The following is a 16,363-nucleotide window of genomic DNA, read 5'->3' as shown; positions in this document are numbered from 1 at the left end:
GGACACTTCTGTTAGTCCGTTTTGCGGGAACACCGGGGCTCCGCTCAGCAGGGACTTAGCTCCTAGTTGTGGTTGCTTCACTTCCCAAGTAGAGCTTCTTTCATCTAGCACAACCAAAGGACTTCCAGGGTAAGACTTTAAATCAAATTTTCCTCTTCCAGTAAAACATGAGGGTCATTTGAGGATGCAACGACACTAAGTAGAAGCAGAAGGAGGAGCTCAGCCTCATATTTTGTCATCCATTTCTTTCATCAGTCCAAACATAGGTCTTTTTTTCTCTCCTTCCTCTGCTTCTCGGCATCTTCTGCACTGGCACTCAGGTTACATGGCCAGAGGCTCCAGCAGAAAGGAGCAACCCCTTGATTTGCTCAGCCCCCATACCTGTTAATGCGTCTCTTTGCTGCCACCTCTCCAGTTACTGCCCTTTCACATCAGAAGCTCGTCGCTCCCGCCCCGGAGCCTCCTTTGATCCTTGCGCTGGTTTCCTCTATAAAATGGGTGGAAAGAGACTGAATGGCAACTCCCTTGGGCTGGGAGAGCAAAGGTGGGTACACAGCAAGACACAAAAAAAAGTGGAAACAGTAGCTGGCTCCCTGAAGCTGAAGCTTCTGTGCAGCGAGGAAGGATGGCAATGATGCTAAAGACCAAAGGCTGGGACTCAGGATGCCTTGCTGTCCTTGGCTGCCCAGCTTGTCACCTGCTTCCAGGCTGGCTCCCTGCCTCCCTGTCACGGCAAGTAAGCAGATCCTCATACCGTAGATGTGGTTCGGGGAATACTTTGCTCCAGGGACCCACTCAGTGTGAACAAGAGGCGCTGTATTTCCCTTCTCCTGCCCCACTGAGTCCTCCGGTTACTGCAGGGCTTGTGCAATTAAATGGCCCCATATGCTCCTGTGCTTGTGTGACTCATCTTGTTACCTGCCAAGCTGTTAAACCCCCAATTTTGGTGTGCTGCATCACACCTCTTGTAATATCTTGGGTCTTTTGAAATGGAAAAGAAGCAAAAAATGCCCCACATGAAAATGCTGTTGGGCCATGAGGACCTTGTGGGACCCAGGGACAAGACGGGCACAGTGCTGGGCAGTGGAGACAGAGCCTGCTCCACGTGGGCTGATCCTGAGCAGTGGGGTTGCTTCGAGGGGCTGGGGATCACTCCCTGGTGGATGCCTTTGTTGGGTAGATATAGCTAGGAGGACCTCTTGACAAGCTGGTTAATGTTTTTATAGCTGAGTGTGCCATCTGTAAAGGAAGATGGTGATGATTTGACTTACCTTCTCGCAAGCACTGATCATTAACACACCTTCATCGGAGGGTTCCAAAATAGCTGGAAACAGTGCCTAAGCTCACCACCGGCCTTAGAGCTAACTTCTGCTGCTTGACTTTGGAGGCAGTGAGAGTGGTCTTGGAAAGGCTGTATACTAGAAAACCAACATGAAGGTTTTGTGTGCAAATTCACAGAATCCCAGAGTGGTCGAGGTGGGAAGGAACATCTGGTCCAAACCCCATGCTCAGTCAGGGCCACCCAGAGCCAGTTGCCCAGAACCATGTCCAGATGGCTTTTGAAGATCTCCAAAGATGGAGACTTGTTCCATGGCTTCTGTCTATGTTAAAACGTCCTCACCACCACAGTGAGACCTAAGCAGGAAAACTAGATGAGAACAGAGAGAACAAAGATGCTGAGGCACTTGAGATGACCCTGACGGTGGGACATTGGGTGCCCCTTTGGTGGGGGATCAGACCAGAAGCATAGACCGCGTTCCCTGTGGTTGAACTGATTGTCTGAGGTTTGTTAGACCTGGCTGTCAAAAAAGAAATATTTAATTCTTGTCTTCAGAGTGAGGGTGGGGACAAGTGTCAGCAGGGGGAAAAATTCTGCTGCGGCAGTGAGGGCTCACTGGTGGAGAGCTGGGAGGGTGGTGAAAGGGCTGATGTGGAGCTCGTGTCGACTGATGGAGCCCCAGAAAACAAACCAGAGGGATCCTGTCATCTCTTACAGTGGGGTCTCCCTTGAAGTAACCTGTAAGAGCAGGAATGGAAATGCATGAGAGCACACAACTACAATCTTCATGGGATAGACCAGCATCTTTTCCCAATTTCATACTCATTTTCATACCTAAAGCATTACCATTTTGACAGAGGTGGGGAATGCTGCATTCGTTAACTGTGATTCATCTTTTATTTGTGATACCGTGTAGAGGTCCCACGGAGCCAGGTCCTGCATGGAGAACTACCGGAGCATGTGCTGAGGAGAAGTATAGCCCCTGCCTCAAAGAACTGATATGTACAGAGCAGTCCCATTGCACGGTGCCGTGAATGTGGGAGGGAGAAGGATCAGCACATTCCTTCATTGGTGAAGCGTGGCTTGTTTTTACTTTATAGCTGCTACTTCTGTCATACAGAGGTCTGCAGGTGAAGGAGACCGATGGGAAGGGGAGCTCTGTAGGACAGCAGAAGGATGCGGGAAGACTCTGGTGCACACAGAGATTTGCTGAGGGAAACCATGTGTATTTTAGCATGATGGAAGGAAGGCCACAGCTGCCTCTGCATGATGTGTGCCGGGGCGATGGTGGGGTGTCCTGGCTGTGGCATCAGGGTTGGGCACACCCTGACAGGAGGTCCCCATAAGTCGCTCTTCCTTCACCACTGAGCTGGTTCCACCCTCATGCCTATACCTACAGAAGGAGCAGCTCTGCAACCCTCTGATGAGATGGAGTAAATCAGATGCAGAAATGTTCCCTTCTTTTCATACAATGCCAACAGAGCAGTTAACACTGCAAGGACACCTGTGGCTTTGGGGGATTTCTTGGCTACTTTCTCAGAGAGTTTTTTGCTGGTCAGATAAAACTAATCAGCCATAGCTCAAAAAATGAAATTATCTTAGACCACCAAGCCATATCTTGTCAAATGGCTCCATCTGTTTGCACCACACCTTACTGACACAATTAAAGCCATTGGGGTCTTTGCTGGGGATGACCTTTCTGTCTTCAGCCTTTCTGATCTTCCCAATGAGGAATCCAGCTCTCCAAGGCTGAGTGCATCCTTGGTTGGCAGTGAAGGTCCAGTTGGATTTGAGTGGTTTTGGCACTGTGTCTGATGCGGTTTAAGGATGACGGTTGATCCTGGGGCTGGCTGCATGGGTACCTGTCCCAGAAAGCTGCTTGGGGGTGAGACCATCCAGCTGGTCCTCAAACCCAAGATCCCAAGTCGAGTCCTTCCCTGCAATGGTGAGGCAGAAGGGGGAGATGCCAACTGCACGCTGTGTTCCTGGTAGCTTCTTTCTGACTTAACAGGAAAGCTGACCACAGAAAATGTACAATATTTTTTTTCTCTGCGTTTTCCTGAAATCTGTTGAACCGCTTTGCTGGTAGAAGGAGGAGAGGTGATATGGGGGATGGGGAGGAAGAAATAATGGTGTCTCTGTTCAATGAAACTCCCCTAACAGACAGTTTATGTTGTTTTTTCCCCCTCCAAACACGTAGATCTGATCTGAAAATCCAGGGCTTAAAAGCACAGATGTTTAGTCTCACACACAAACATGGCATCTTTCCAGCAAGTGAAACAGCTTTGTCGCTTGTGAGTTCGGAGGAGCTAATCTGGGATGAGAGGAGTTAAAGCTGCTCAGCAAGAGCTGCATCCTTGAACTGGGTCACCCCAAACTTTCCTTCCCTTCCCTCCAGGTGAAGGGGTCTTTCCCTTTGTACTAAAGCAGCTTTCAGAGATGTTACTGCTTCTTCTGTCCTGCAAAGTATCCTCTAGGGCAGGGGGAGAAGCAGTGGTGGGGATGTAAACGAGTCAATGGCAGTGGCACGTGTCGGATCTTGCGAGATGGTTTTTGTGGGTCTTATCTCCATGCCCAAATAGGTCAGAGGGAAGATGGGATTGGATTAATTCTGTATATACATTAATCTCAAAGTCAGAGACGTGTTGGGGTGCGAGTCGGAATTGCTAGCCATTTATTTCTAACTCATTAATTTTCATTCCAGTCCACACCACTTCTGATGTTCCTTGCTTGACTCTTAATAAGTATCTCAGCACCTGCCATTTATAACTGGCTCCTCCAGCTAGTTTAAGAGCATCCCACACCTGAAATGCCCTTTTGCTGCTAAGAAAGGCCACCTGGAAAGAGCAAGGGCTGCCCCACTTTTGCCTGTGCTCTCCCTTTCTGGAGTGTGTCTTTTCAAATGGTGCAAGATCTGCTTTGGAGGTTGAGCTGTGCCCATCATCTTCACTTGCCAGCGTTGGAGCTGGGAGGTGGTCAAAATTGCTCTCACGAGCATGCTGGCAGCCTCTGCAAAGTGGTGATTGAGATACAGGGGTTTTCCTTCAGCAAAGCAACCAGCGGGCACTTCAGAACTAAACCCTTTCTTGTGCTGCTCATGGGATAATTAATTAATTGAAAATTAAGATGCCACCATGTTTTCCAAAGCCTCTCAAGTCTTCCTTTCCTATAGCTGATGCTCTATACCAGTCAAAGATGAGGAGGACTCAGTATCCAACCTTATAACTGTACAAGCATCCATACAACGGAGTACCAGGGATATAAAGAGGATATAAAGCGAACCCATAACATCTGGAGAACTTGTTTTTTAAAGTCAGCTAAATCACACCCAGAACCCGTAGGATGCCTGTAAAGCTGTGAGGGGAGAGGAATGGAGGCTGGTTGGAGATCCGGTGCAAGCACTCCATCGTGCGGTTCATGTTTATGTTAAGGCACTTCTGGAAATGACATCTAGATTACTGAAATTATTTAGAAGCAGTTCTTTTGAGAACAGTGCCTAACATGAAGGTATTGTTAAGATAAAAATGACCAAAAATAGCCCTATAATCTACCGATCACTCATAACATCCCTCTTGCTTTGTGTACATATTGGATGTTGCCTTTTTTCTATCCATAGGACTCTGTTTTCAATCCTTGTGCACCTCCTAAAATGACATCTCCTACTCTTCTCCCTCCTGTTTGGTGCATCCTTGCATTCGGTTATGGCAACATTGGCGGGGGGGGGGTCTTCAAAAGGGCACACCTCTCCTCCTCTCACCCCACTGCTGTACAAGCATGGGATGGCTTGGGGGGCAACATTGCTCACCTGGGATAAACCAAACCCATAGATTAATCGTCTAGAAATGCTGAGCATCCAATTTCGGGCAGGGCACAGCTCAGAGCTGGATGTATGTCACTGAAGGATTGGACTTAATTGGACTGGATTTGGTTTGGACTAAGGGGAACGGCAGGGATTTGAGCCAGGTTGGCCCCTGGTCTTCAGCAGCCTGCATTTCATGGAGTCAAAACTGGTGACACCAAGCTGAGTGGTGCAGGTGATTTGCTAGAGGGAAGGGATGCCATCCTGAGGGACCTTGACAGGCCTGAGGAGTGGGCCCATGTGAACCTCAAGAGGTTCAACAAGGCCAAGTGCAAGGTCCTGCATGTGGGTCGGGGCAACGCCTGTATCAATACAGGCTGGGGGATGAAGGGATTGAGAGCAGCCCTGCCGAGCACTTGGGTGTACTGGTGGATGAAAAACAAGCTGGCAATGTGCACTCGCAGCCCAGAAGGCTAACCGTATCCTGGGCTGCATCGAAAGCAGCATGTCCAGGAGGTTGAGGGAGGAGGTTCTGCCCCTCTGCTCCGCTCTGGTGAGAGCCCACCTGCAGCACTGCGTCCAGCTCTGGGGTCCTCAGCCCAGGAAAGACATGGACCTGTTGGAGCGGGTCCAGAGGAGGGCCACAAAAATCATCAGAGAGCTGGAACACCTCTTGTATGAAGAAAGGCTGAGAGAGTTGGGATTGTTCAGCCTGGAGAAGAGAAAGCTCTGGGGCAACCTTATTGCAGCCTTTCAGTACTTAAAGGGGGCTTATAAGAAAGATGAGGACAGACTTTTTAGCAGGGCCTGTTGCGATAGGACAAGGGGTAATGGTTTTAAAGTAAAAGAGGGCAGGTTGAGATTGGACATAAGGAAGAAATGTTTTACAATGAGAGTGGTGAGACACAGGTTGCCCAAAGAAGTTGTGGCTGCCCCATCCCTGGCAGTGTTCAAGGCCAGGTCGGATGGGGCTTTGAGCAACCTGATCTAGGGAAAGATGTCCCTGCCCATGGCAGGGGGGTTAGACTAGATGATCTTTGAAGGTCCCTTCCTACCCAAACCATGCTGTGATTCTATGAAAACGAGACAAATTTGTTAGGCTGGGCCACCGCGCCGCCAAATACAGTCTTGGTCTTCAGCAACAGACTTTGTCTTGTATTTGTGCAGCAACAAGCTGCTACAGAAAGCGCTCTCTGTTGTGTGCGAGCTCCTGTACCATTTAATGCCTGGTTAGGGGGGTCTCTTATTTAACGGCAATACTGAGGATCCTTCTGTGTATTATGCTCCTAGCTAAGGCGTGATGGAAATGGGTGTTTTTGTGGGAATGCTGCTTTTCAAAGCCTTTTAAAAGGCTGGGACAGCAAAGACTTTCAAAGATGGGGATGTCTCGGTTGCTATCCACTGTATTGCTATTGAAATGAAAATACTTAACCTGAGTGCTCCGTCATTCTGAATAGGTTTGCAATTAACTTAATTTAGCAGACTTTTGGTGGCTGTTTGGCCTAGGTGCCTAATACAGGGGTATTTGAGCTCTGCCATAGCCTCTTAATGTTTATTTGAATATCACTAAAATCTAGGTGACACAAGGTGATATTTAATGCCTGCTTGTGGACACCTTGTTTATTGGCAAAAAAACAGAATGGGACATAAAACCTGAATTCCAGCATCAAGGAAACTTGAAATTCCCTCTTTGTGGTTTTTCTTTTGCACACGAAATGGCCAAGATACATCACCTAACCGCTGCTTACATGCGTGCAAAAATATTTATGGTCCCAGTGCAAATAAAATCTCCAAACTTTTCAGAGAAGTCATTCCTTCCAGCAGCTGCTGCCGCTGTGGTGGCCTGTTGTGCCTGATCACAGCAGCTGTTTCAGGCTTTTGAGCAGTTTTGGGGTGGAGAATTGCCCTGCCAAAGGAGGGGAAAATTTTCGGGGGGGCTCTGTACTTTGCAGTTTTCTGCGATGGGCGTTTTCCGCAGGAGAGGTAATTAATCCGACGATTTGTTGGTTTTCATGAAATTACCATCGCAAACTTGTCCTCTTTTCTAGCGCCGAGGTGTAGGTCAGGAGACGATGCTTGCTGATGATGGGATGCGTCCGCCTTCTCTTTGGATAGGGACCTCAGGCTTCTCCTGGAGCTCCATCTAGAGGGGAGGAAGCTCTGGACCACCATAGCTCTGGTGTCCCCTTACCCAACCTTCTACGCTGAAGCATCTTGCCAGGGCTGTCAGCCATGGTTTTCCTGGCCTTGTGGTCACTCTTGACTCAGGAGCCACTTTGCTGCTGGAGACCCTTGCTGCAAAGCTGGCAGCTGTGTTTAGCAGCAAGGACACCACGGCCAAACCCAGTTCCTTTCCATACCGCTGCTGGGGAAGGGTATTTCTCTACCAAACCCCAAAAGCAGGTACTGCTCCCTTGGCTAAGGATGTAGAAACCACACGGTGCTCTGCAGTTGTTTTTAGGGTTGATTTCACAAGAGAAATCGTTGCGGTTTGGGCTGGGGCTTTCCTTGAGAGGAGGTCCTAGCTGGACGTTCCCAACATCTGTGCTGTGGCTGTGCAGGCAAGGTGGCCACCATCTCCATGGACCTCTTTGCTTTGGCAAAGTTTGCTCCTCCAACTTCATCTTTCCTCTTGCCATGCTGGCAACAGCGGCGTCCAGCCCCGCAGCGTGGATCATTCCCAGCAGCCATCTGCCGAGCTTGTGAACATCTTAGCCACCAGTGCTGCAGTAACCTCAAGGTTTCACCATGGAGATCTTTGGTCATGGTTCACCTCTTGCCCTTGCTGGAGCAAGACATGAAGCCCAGGACCACAGAGGTTGGAGCAATGCATGGGCTTAGGTGGAGCATCGCCTGCTGCAAACAGCAGCATGCTCCAGCCATTGGCTTTGGTTTAAAGTCCGCTACGTGATACTCATATTTTAAATGCCATCCTGGAGGGAAAAACATAACGGGGCTGAGTATCAGGTTATTTTCCCCATCCGAGTCCTAGTTCTCCCCTGGTTTTTTATATAGTGTGGCACCGGGATTCCCAGCTACCCGTCTGTGCCCAAAAAAACCACTGATTTAAACCTTAGCAACAGGGTATTTTTGTTTAGATTGTATTTATTCTCCTGTGAGAGTCATTGTTCTCTCCCATGCCTTGACCGTTTCGAAGGCTGATGATAAAAGCCCTTGCTGACAATAATATGGTTGAGTTCAGCCTTTTGTTGGGGAGATTAAAATAGAGAATGAATTGTGAATAACATGGGAGGGCTAAAAGTTAGTCGTCCCAGGCTGTTGTTTAATCACTTTAAGGATAAGAAACTGCATTTTCTTTTCTTTTTTTTTTTTTTTTCAGAACTATTGAGCATTAGGTTTTGTGTTGGTATCTGGAGGGGCTTGTACCCACCCTGTCGTTTAAGACTAGGATTGTTTCAGTTTGCATAATCTTGTGTCAGCAGGAAGTAGGTTTGTAGCAATGATATTAGGTTTATGGTAGGTTTATAGCAATATATATAAAATATATGTAATAGCTTTATGATATTAGGTTTATAATAGGCTTATATTTTTATATATATATAAAATATAAATATATTTATATATGGAATAGGTTTATAGCAGTAGCAATGATAGAAGATGCCCGGCTTGGTGTGGCTCTAAGACTTGTGCCTGCAGCATTGCTTTGTCTTGAACAAGGATGCCGCTCTTCAGCATGGAAGATGGAAAGGAAAATAGCAGAAAAAAAGACAGATGGAAAAAATAGATGGGAAAAAAAAATGGAAAGTGGAAGTCGAGCCACTGGAGGCAAACAGAGTTTGGTCCTTTTTCAGGAGCGTGGGCTGATGAGAAGAAAAGTTTGGGAGATTGATCTGCTCGAAATGCCAACAGCGTGAATAACGGAGATTGCCCCAAAACTCTGCTGGCCCCAAAACCCTTTCCTTGCTGAGAATATTTTGGCTGCTCTCTGGGCGCAGGCTCCTTTCTGCCAGGATATTTATGTTCCCAGTGAACTTCCCACTCACATCAGCATCTTGAAAAGCTTCCCATCCCTCCTCATAGACAGCCTCTCTCCCCAGCTGCTCTTACCTGCAGTCCCCATAATTGGCAATAATTTCCCTAATTGCTCACAAAAGCAGATGTTCTCTCTGTGGTCGCATTGAACTGGCTTATACTGTACTATATACATGAGCACACAGCATTAAAGGACTAATTCCTGTAAATAAGCCTATTAAAAGGTTAGAAATATTGCCTCCAACTAAACCATTGATGGCAGCTGAATCCCACTGGTTTTATTAATTTGTTATTTGTAACATGGCAATCCCCGTCTGCTCGGGACTGGGATGCCCTCATTCTTGGCCAGTTGCTCTTATGTAGTGGTCAATGGATGTCTTAGCCTATGAGATCAGCCCTTTGGATTGTTTCCAGCTAATAAATCACATTTATACATAATTAACACTACACCTAACATATCCCCAGTATTACTGGTGAGTGGGAGAAGAGATGGGTTCATGCCATCGCAAGCAGGGGACCTGTGCTTTCAAGGCTTTAGGTGATGCCACTAAAGAAAAAAGATTAATATCTCACTTATTTTCCTACCTCAAAAAGGGAAAAAAAAGTGGTTCCCCAATTCTTCTCCAAGTGCAGCACTTTGCTTTTCACCCTTCATAGGGAAAGAATTGTCGATAGCATTGCAGCATCGATCCTGTGGCAGCCTGGGGAAGAGCCCTTACCTGAGTCGTCAGCTTAATTACCAGCCCCAATCCCCTGTACTACTTGAACCAGGAGTTGATGAGGTGTAATTAGGCTGTGAGAGAGTAATTGGTAGGAGCTCCATCCAGCAGTTAGGGTAGCATTGCCTTCTGGAAAGCCCCTCAATTGTTTTAGGCTGTCCTTTGCTGGCGGGTGCCGTCAGCTCTTGCTGTGGATGTGAAGTGCCCGTTGCCTGTGCTACAGGGAGAGCACAGCCCTGCAGCATTCAGAGGCTTATTTTATATTTATATATATATATACTATATATATAGTATTTTTTTCTCCAGTTATTTCTCCTAATTTAAGAAGTAGGGACTGGGATACTTTCTATAAATTGGGATGGCCAGTGAGTGATTGTTTCTCTTCTTATTTTCTGGTGGGTCACATATGATCTACAGTTGCTCCAGCTTTTAATACCTCCAGCAACAGCGTCAGAGCTCACGGTGTTGCATTTTGATCCAAATTTCACCTGCAACCTGGATGAGAGCTTCAGCAGCCGTTCGCATTGCTTTACAAATAAGCTGCAGCTTGTTTTCATGATAGCCTTCGGCTGGGCAAAATATACTCATAAAAACGGCATCCTTGCTGTCAGCTAGGTGATAGCTGAAGTCTCTAGGTCACCCCCAACTGATGATTCTGTGTTTCCCACTTAGGACTTTTACATTTACTTGCCTAAAGGTTCCTTGCTGCTTGCAGGGGAGAGCTCTTCTCTCCCTCTTTGTTGGACCAAAAGTTTTAGCTCAAGGTTCTGAAATCCTGTATGCTGACACAGAGGGGTATAAAGTCACAGCCCAGAAGCTCTGCTGCGTGTCTGGGTCAGGGCATCACAGCCCAATGGTGTTGGACTGGAAGATGTTGGCACCTCTTGACTCCTGCCCTTCCCCAGGACAAAGTCAAGGCTGTGCCTAAGCTCAGGGCACAGCTTTCACCGGCAATTCGTTTTTCAGCCTCTGCATCCCCTTCGGAGGTTGTGGCTCCTGGTCCCTGTCAGTGGAGCTGGCTGAAGTCAAGCAGCCAGGCTGTGCATCATGCAACAGCCCTGGATGATGGAGGAATGCAGAATCTGCCATTGCATTAATGAATATTATAAGCTATTAAGTCAGTTTTGGTCCTTAGCCCCGCTTGTTTAGCACCATTTCATCCTCTTGGTAGATTCGTCATCCGATGAGAATGGAAAAATTAAGGCATTTTGATGAGCTGATTTTTTAAAGCACCATCACTCTGGGTTTGCGGCTCCAGAAATACCTGTCAGGCCATTTTTCTTTCGCCTGGAAATACACTCCAGTATCTTATTTGTAGATTGTGTTGAAAAACACTTGTGTCTGGCAGCACAACTGCTCCCAGTCAGACTTTTCAGCTTGATGCCTTCAGCAGAAGACATGCCTCAAAATGCTTTTGGCACTCAAATAAAAGTCAGAGAGGAAAACGCTTTAAACTCCAGTTCCCCTCATTTGCAAACCTCGTTTATAGACCCTTGCAGCCACTGGTAAAATTGGGCTTTTGGTTTCTTTCTCTGGCAAACTGTGACAGAAACACACTTAATGCAAGATGCAGGGGATGCATCCCTGGCCCCGCTCTGGCTATCACCATTTGTACATCATCCTCGACCGTTTTTTTCCAGTCTAATACATGCAAATATATGGAAAGAGTAAAGACTGTTCCACCGAGTCTTGCACGTTTGTTCAAAGAAAAGGAAAACAAGCTGAATTTACAGGGAATTTGCAAGCTGAATTTTAAGACCCATATATAAAAAGACCCAAAAAGCGGCTGGTGGTGGCTGCCGATGCTGACCAAAGCGATGCTTTCTGGCATCTATTTTCCCTGCGCTTGCAATTGTAATGTCATTAATATGGAGCTTTTTGAGAACTGGAGTATATCCTAATTAGCAGCCTCTGATTTTTTTTCTAGTTTCATAATCAGTGATCTCGGCTTCACCAGAAGTGTTACTGTGGCAACAGGGCTGAACTGAGCAGCGGTGCAGAATTACCGCAGGTAAATTGGTGATTTTACGGATCCACGGCACTTTCTTAGCCCAGGGGCTGCTCCGTGGGACGGGCTGGCTGCTCCCCGCACCCTACAGGTGTCCCAGGCGGATTTCAGGGTAAGCACAACCAGCGATTAAGCTGCATGACCGAACGCATGCGTTTTAATTGGAGCTTAGCCTCTGTAATGAGATTTTAAGGCTGTCATGTGAATGATCCCCTCCGACACCTTTGTTTTAAGTAGGATGCTCTGACCACTCGCCACCCGAATGCTCTGGCTCCCTGGCTCAGTCTCGGCTTGGAGCTGGGACTTCATCTCGATCCTGCAGAAAGGGCTGAGCCCAAAAGCTGAGCTTTATTTTTAGTGTGTTTTGGGGTTTTTTTTTAAACCTTGTTTCTCCTCCCCATGTACCATTCGCTCACTCTCTGAAAGGCATCTTGCTAGGTAGGGATGTTGTTATGCTAAATAATGGCCATGCTTCATCCTGACTCCTCAATCAAAAGCAACCGGTCCTTTTTGTAGCTGGTATGTGAACTGCACTCATGTTTTCTTTGTACATGTTACAAATGATGCCTGGGACAAAGAAGGGGCCACCCTAAATGGAATATTTAGAGAAATATATTCCTGTATGACTTGACATTTGGGGATTTTTTTATTTATTTATTAATTCATTATTTTGAATAGTGAGATGAACCAGCTTCACTCGAGCCTTTCGGGCAGTCACTCTCTGCTTCCCAGCACCACATTGCAGCTGCAATGCCCATCCTGCGGGGGGAAGCACACCAGGAGGCCATGGGTTTTGGTCTCATACTAGCTAGGGTTTTTTGCAAGCTCTGGGGGTGTTGCTTCGGCAGATCTGTTTTAATTACCCCAGAAGGAAGTCTCACCTCCCTCTCCCCTTTGCAATGCAGCTCCTTCCACCCCACCATCCCTTACCAGCCTGGCCTGCAGCGAAACCCTCCATCCCCAGCACCTTCCTCCTGGTCAAGGCTCAGAGTCGGTCCTTCATCTTCATCCTCCCTGACCTGGCAGCTCCCTTGGGCTTAGCTCACTGCTCTCCTTTTTCTTAGAACTTCACCTTCTCTTGTCTTTTACCTGTCCCGCCTTGATGTTCCTTGATGCCGTGTCCTTTAGAAAACCCTCTCCAGCTGGTCGTTCTCCATTGCTACAGGTCCAAGAAGGTCCTCATCCTCTTCTGTCTCCCTCCACAATTTATTCCCCAACCCATCCTGTGTTTTTTTCTGCACATGGTGAGAGGTGCAAGAGCGACTGGCACGTGCTCCCACAATCAGACAGCCGCGGCGTCGGCAGAAAAGAGTGGCTGAGGGCACATTAAACCCATCCTAATTATAAGAGTTATTAGGAAAACTATTACTAGGAAAATAATTGGATGTATTTGTAGCTCTTCCCCTCCGAGGCACTCAGGGAAGCTTCCAGACTGCTCATTGACTCTGATCATTGTGCCAGCGGTGTGGCCAGGAGTACCTGTCTGTGCAGCTCAATGGGCAAGGGCTGGAGATCATCAAGTGCCTTGGTCTTAGACGTGCCACTGATCTGTCCCTGGCATAGCCATGGATGGAGGCTACATCTCCTGGCTTTTCCTTCTGTATTTTTAGCATGAGACCATAGAGTCTCTAGGCTCGATGTTAGTACTTGCATGTTTTTAAACAGAGAGAGAGAGATTTCTTTCCTAAAAGTAAGGCACTACAGAAAACTAAGTTCTGATGTCCCGCAGTTACAGAGGACAGATACCCACTGTTAACAGTTCTGCGTATCTTTAGGAGCCTGAACTATTTCATGTCTGGATTACTTAAGCATCCACATTCGTTGGTGTTTGTCTCTGTTTTTTTGCTTAAAACCTCATCAGTTTAGTTTTCCTGTCTCCTAACTGGGATAACAATTGCCTAGTCTGAAGGCTCTACTAGGAGTCTTGCTTATCAGTCTTGAGATGCTCCAAGCTCCTTTAGAAGACGCTATAATGGGCTCATTTCCTCTGAGCAGCTTTTGACTCTTCATCAATGGCTCCTAGGCATAAAGGTTGTCTGATACCTGGCAAAGGGCCATCATGGTGTGCAGTAACTGGTGCTTGTTCACTGAACACCAGCATAGAGATGGAGGGGCACTGGTGAGATCCCGAAATACATCCTGCACACTGTAGGGTTCTCCTTCCAGTGCTCGATGTTATCTTACTCCATTATGAGCTTAAATTCGAGCAGGTTTGCCTTCTGAGATGTTTGCAGGACAGTAAGTTAGAGAATCACAGAATCACAGAGTGATTGAGGGTGGAAGGGACCTCTGGAAGTCATCTGGTCCAACCTCCCTACTCCTCTAGAGCTGGTTGCCCAGAACTGTGTCCAGACAGATTTTTAATATCTCCAAGGATGGAGACTCCACAACCTGCCTGGACAACCTGTGCCAGTGCTCGGTCACCCTCACACTCAAAATCTGTTTCCTGAGGTTCAGAGGGACCCTCCTGTGTTTCAGTGTGTGCCCACTGCCCCTTGTCCTGTCAGTGGGCACCACTGGGAAGAGCGTGGCTCCGTCCTCTTTGCATCTTCCCTTCAGGTATTTATAGACATTGATGAGACCCCCCTGAGCCTTCTCTTCTCCAGGCTGAACAGTCCCAGCTCTCTCAGCCTTTCCTCCCAGCAGAGATGCTCCAGTCCCTTTGCTGGACTCTCTCCAGTATGCCCACATCTCTCTTGTACTGGGGAGCCCAGCGCTGCACACAGTGCTCCAGGTGTGGCCTCACCAGTGCTGCGTAGAGCACCAGGATCACCTCCCTCGACCTGCTGGCAATATTTTGTCTAACGGAGCCCAGGACACCACTGGCCGCCTTTGCGGCAAGGGCACGTTTCTGGCTCACGTTCAGTTTGGTGTCCACCAGGACCCCCAGGGCCCTTCCTGCCAAGCTGTTTTCCGGCTGGGTGGCCCCCAGCACACACTGGTGCCTGGGGTTGTTCCTCCCCAGGGGCAGGACTTTGCACTTCTCCCTGTTGAACTTCATGAGGTTCCTGGTGGCCCATTTCTCCAGCCTGGTGAGGTCCCTCTGGATGGCAGCACGACCCTCAGGAGTATCAGCCACTCTTCTAAGTCGGACACCAGTTTGGTGTCATCAGCAAATTTGCTGAGGGTGCACTCTGTCCCATCATCCAGATCATTAACGAAGATGTTAAACAGGACTGGACACAGTAAGTTATAATTAACTGTGGTCTCAAAGGTCCTTGCAAATATTTCTGAATGAATTAAACCTGTGTCTTTCACTTACAGAGTGAAAAAAGCCAGTCTGGGAGCCTTTTTGTGGTAGGTCAGGCTGAAGCACAGGGATTTCCTGTTTTTGGTGGCAGAGGTGGGAAGGGAGCTTGGGGAACCTCCTTCCAAGTTCTGGCTGGTGAACACCTGATTCTCTCTACATCCACCCACGATGGTTTCATGCGCTTTGCTGCTGCCAGTGTGTGCTATGAGAGCCCGTGTGATCAGCATGGGATAGACTAGCATCTCAGTAAAGATTACATCCATGTGAAAGACCGATCCTGGTTCAGGCCAGCAGTTTTTAACATCATCCTAACAGTGTTAGATATTTCTGGATGCCCTGAAAGCCAGGTGGAAGTAGGATCGGGTTCCCTCCATGCACGTATGATGATGTTGCTCTTTGAAAGAGGACTGTGCGTTCACCTGTTGGACTGAGAGCCACGAAAATGGTCAGAGGGCTGGAACACCTCTTCTATGGAGAAAGGCTGAGAGAGTTGGGGTTGTTCAGCCTGGAGAAGAGAAGGCTCCAGGAGACTTTATTGCAGCCTTTCAGTACTTAAAGGGGGCCTATAAGAAAGACAGAGAGGGACTTTTTACCAGGGCCTGAAGTGACAGGACAAGGGGCAGCGGTTTTAAATTGCAAGAGGGTAGGTTGAGGTTGAACGTAATGAAGAAGTATCTTTTGATGAGACTGGTGAGACACTGGACCAGGTTGCCCAGAGAAGTTGTGGCTGCCCCATCCCTGGCAGTGTTCAAGGCCAGGTTGGATGGCGCTTTGAGCAACCTGATCTAGTGGAAGGTGCCCCTGCCCATGGCAGGGGGATTGGACTAGATGATCTTTGAAGGTCCCTTCCAACCCAAACCATGCCTTGAGCGAATATCGAGGTGCAGGAAAGTGGCAATTTGTTGAAGGTTGGGCAGGTGGAGAAAGCAAAACCCCAAGCCCTTACCACAGGCTTGCCTCCTCCTCATGCGCCATTCAATACAGCGGCTGTCGCTCATGTGGAGGCTGCCTGTTTACTTAAAAGCTAAAAAAAAAGAAAAAAAAAGAAAATGAAGTGGATTTTCAGAAGGGGTGAATGGTTGCTGTGATTCATCTTTTCTGTTGAAGAGTGGAAAAGCAGAGGGTGGGGTGGGGGAATAATGTTCAGTGACACATCAAAGGCCTCGTTTCAGCTTCAGAGACACATGCAAGGAATTAGTCACTGCGTATTAGTGCAACAAAACCCTTTTCCCTCCCTAAACTCAACGGTTCCTCTCCCTGCGATGGCGAGCTCACTGCAGCCCTTAGCCATCCCAGCGCGGTTCGGAGCCGAAGC

The 16,363-nt window shown here is 47.9% G+C and overlaps 1 protein-coding gene across 7 annotated transcripts in view; it reads left to right on the top strand.

Annotated features, from left to right (window-relative positions):
* Positions 1–16,363, top strand: part of PTPRA (protein tyrosine phosphatase receptor type A) — a 129,505-nt gene that overhangs the window by 77,993 nt on the left and 35,149 nt on the right. For 2 of the 7 annotated variants that reach the window (XM_075046276.1, XM_075046196.1), the window contains one exon: positions 11,718–11,910. The exons of 4 other annotated variants lie outside the window; for them this stretch is intronic. The gene's annotated coding sequence lies outside the window, so the exon portion shown is untranslated. The remainder of the gene's footprint in view (positions 1–11,717; positions 11,911–16,363) is intronic. One more of the 7 variants, XM_075046349.1, reaches the window with a different exon arrangement.

This window comes from Buteo buteo, chromosome 1, assembly GCF_964188355.1.
Source record: "Buteo buteo chromosome 1, bButBut1.hap1.1, whole genome shotgun sequence".
NCBI classification, from domain to species: Eukaryota; Metazoa; Chordata; class Aves; order Accipitriformes; family Accipitridae; genus Buteo; species Buteo buteo.
The sequence above is the reverse complement of the archived record's forward strand: the minus strand, read 5'-3'. Positions and strand labels throughout refer to the sequence as shown.